The sequence below is a fragment of the Papilio polytes genome, unplaced genomic scaffold (genome assembly GCF_000836215.1).
Source record: "Papilio polytes unplaced genomic scaffold, Ppol_1.0 DF824358.1, whole genome shotgun sequence".
Lineage (NCBI taxonomy): Eukaryota > Metazoa > Arthropoda > Insecta > Lepidoptera > Papilionidae > Papilio > Papilio polytes.
In genome coordinates, this window is record NW_013524846.1 from 228,887 (window position 1) to 232,652 (window position 3,766).

At 37.2% G+C, this 3,766-nt stretch overlaps 1 long non-coding RNA gene across 1 annotated transcript; it reads right to left on the reverse strand.

Annotated features, from left to right (window-relative positions):
- Window positions 1–1,649: 1,649 nt before the first annotated feature.
- LOC106099498 lies at window positions 1,650–3,766 on the reverse strand. Its single transcript, XR_001225382.1, has 2 exons — window positions 3,700–3,766; window positions 1,650–3,471 (listed from the first exon to the last, which is right to left on the reverse strand). It is a non-coding gene; the product is annotated as an uncharacterized LOC106099498 (long non-coding RNA).

Here is a 3,766-nt window from a genome sequence, read left to right on the forward strand (position 1 = left end):
AATCTGCAGGAAGATAGCAAACGATTTACAAGGATAGGTACACTTCTCGATTTTTTTTAAAGACATTAGTGCTTGATGATCCGTCTCGCCTTCTCATTCCCAAAGAAACCTATTGATAAGTCGTGTGATTAAGGAGGAATGGGGTATTTTATGGTGAAGCTAAAGCGTTGAGGAGTGACACGATCTTGCAAGGAGATGACAAGTAGTTGCCCATGGCCCACGGCTCAGAGTGACGCCATGTACGAGTATGTTCTTGATCTATAAGATTTTCTAGTACAACAAGCATAAATTATCATTAGTTATGGACTAAAAGATGTACAAAATATATGAATGAACTTGTTAATAAATTTTATTTAAATCTTTCAGTGATGCACATTTGAAACAATTTTGATAATAGTTGAAATGATAGTCAAAATGTTGCACCACACTTTCTTCATGCGGTTGCGTGCGGGCCGCGTCAGCCGGCGTAGCCTCGGGCGTACGTGCTCCGCGCGCCGTATACGCCGCGGTTCATTTTAATTTTGTCGCGTTACGGGTATTCGAATAATACCGAGAACATCTGGTTTTGCAAATTACTTTGGCTTCTGTTAGTATCTGATCTCACTTAAATTGACTTTCATTTGTCATTGTGAATTAGATGATATGTCTAAGAATTGTGTTCGGGTCCCAGCATAAACAAAGGCAGATGAAATGAAGTGAAGTTACAGCTATTTGTGCTAATATGAATGAAAGCTCATCAGCCAAGAAAGTCTTACATTAGCATCGGTTGACTTTGATTGTTATTTATTCAACTCTAATGAACCCCGTTGTTCTCAACGGACACGTAAAGATGTAACTTAACTTCATTTCATCTGCCTTTTTATTATGTGAGAAGGGGGCAAACGAGCGGCGGGACTACAGAGGTGGTCAACGACGCCCATGGATGTCCACAACACCAGCGGAAGTACAGATGCGTTGCTGCCTTTATTTTTATAGTAAGTTTATCTTCGCACTATACGAGAGCTACTTAGGCTCGAGTACACCTGTTCCGCCATAGATGATGAGTTTACGTGTCTGGATGTTCTCTCTCGTTCTTCTTCAGCGTCTAACGCTGACCACTCACGGATTACACACTCATAGTCATCATTTCCACGATGTAGTCAGCGGCTGGCAGCGGCCAGAAAAAGGTGAAACTGGCGTGACACTTGAAGAATCTGGTCGTGGTCTTATTTGAATAGAGGAAGGTCAGCTGCTCAGTTATCAGGCATTTGACCGGAATATAATCTATTGTCTTCGTAAACGTACAGATTTGCTCCCTCTATTCACTCAACTACCTGTTCACAATTTTGAATTGTATATTATGTGATGCAACTAATATTTAACCCAGTTTCTTGAACTTGAAAGCATCGTGGTGACTTGCACATGTCAGCAAAGAATATCAAAGATATGTATGAAATCGACCCACACTAGGGCAGTCACCCTTAACATGATGTAGATTCTTACCCCTCAGTGGGTATAACTCTGATTATGATAAAAGCACAACTTCTCAAGAATTGTATATTTATATAGAATAGTGGTAGAGAACACAGAACACACAATACAGAACAATTACGTAAACTATCTCGAGCATTTAAATTACAATTCACAGAACAATCAAATAAAAATCCACATCATATGCATTGTAATGACTTTATTGAATAGTACAAGTTCACGATGAGACGATGAAGCAGCGACGAGCCAGCAACGAGGCAGCAACGGGGCAGCAACGAGCCAGCAACGAGGCAGCAACGGTAGAACATGCATAGTTATTATAAATTAAAGCGATATAATTGATTTAATTTTACTACATTTGCTGCCAGTTGTGATGAAAAGCAAGAGATATATAGTTATTTTAACAATCACATTATATAATGCGTTCAAAAATACCGAACGTCAAATGTTTACATATGTTGATTACATTATAAATCATTGCGACGCATTTCTTGTTGATGTTTTCAATACATTTTATATATAATAAAGCTGCTTTGTTTCAGACATGCATATAAAAATAAATAATAAAACGTAATAATTTTAACATTGTTTGAAAATAAAATAACCCGGGAAGTCGGATGTAAAAAACAAACAAGAGGATATATAAGTTATGTCTAAATAGTACTATCTTATCCGCTATGTGATGAACGCTATGTGTTACCAAACTCTGTGTCAATAATGCAATGTGACGAAAGACAACAATCTCTATCTATGCTACGTCTCCAGAGGAAACTCTCATTAACTCTATTACTTTTGCATGTAAAATCTAATTCGCATGGGATATTAGCAATTATTTATGGTAATTATATTAACTAATGACGGATAATTGTTATACATTGTAACAACATTGTAATTGTTGCAACACGGCCCTGTCGATACATTCACAATTACGGTATAACAACATTTGCTATAACATGTGTAAAAAAGGAATTATTTTAACTACATCATAGAATACATTTCCTATCAAAATCTCAGTTGTGTTCAAACATTATTTATTATTACACAAAGAAAATTATTAGTAAACAAAAACATACACATAATTACATTTCTATATACATACATAATATAAATGTGTTAACACTTACTTACAAAAGGACAACACATAAAAAACAGATCATTTGTATACAAAATGCGTCAATAATAAATAAAATAAAATTGTAAACAAAAAGTAATTCAGGTATTTGTGTTGTATAAGATTGAATTCATTCCATACATACAGATACATGCTCAATTGTGTAGGTACAGCGGTCGATATTGCACATTGATTACGTGAACAACGCGGCCTCCCTTCTCCCTGATAATGTTGTATAGGCGAGCAATAAGTAACTAGATAATCAGAATAAAACATGCAGTTGCAGAGTGACAGGGAGTTACCTATGAATAGAAGGGAAGGGAAATAGAGGAAGACCAAGACAGACATATATACAACAGGCAAAAGACAAATTGGGTATACGATATGGATAAGATCAACAATATGGCACAAGAGAGGGAGGACTGGAGGTTGCTTCGCCAGTTGCCCCGCCCGTGAAGTAACGGCTGGCTACGCCCGTGTTGTTCAAGGTTAACTAGACAATTATTATTAAAAAATTTGCTACAATTAATATTACAATCCAATAGGACATTGTACAAGCATAATGTATATTTAAGCTAGGATCAATTGTAAATTGTGTCTGTGTGTCGATTGCAAGGTAATTAACTATGGCGCAGATGACTGTCACGACACGCGACTGTTTCGGCTACACATTTACTATAGATGTTTTAATGCAAACAATTATATACATACAATACATGCGTTTTATACAACACTTTTATCTTCAACTAATTCGCTATATATCCGCGCCTATTCTAATATACTATATATTAAACTTAAACTAATTGAATAGAACCGAATTGGGATCTTCATTATCCATTTGCTTGACGTGCCGCAACACATCCTTCTTGGTGATCACGCCCAGCAGCCGGCTGCAAACGACAACCATTTCAACTACTTGCACTCACTTTTACCCTCCAAATGTGACGTCGGAGTTTTCAAGAGTACCACCTTTTTCCACTTGAGCCACATGGTCATTTAATATCAGGTGGTATATTGGTTGATTACCTGCTCAGTAACTTGAACAGCCCATTTTAACTTCCAACTATTTATGTCTATACAGTTAATAAGATTGTGTTGTGTGTTGTGTGTGTACGCACCCGTTGTGCGTGACGAGCGTCTGTCGCAGGCCGAGCTTGCGGAACATGTCGACGACCGTCTCCATGG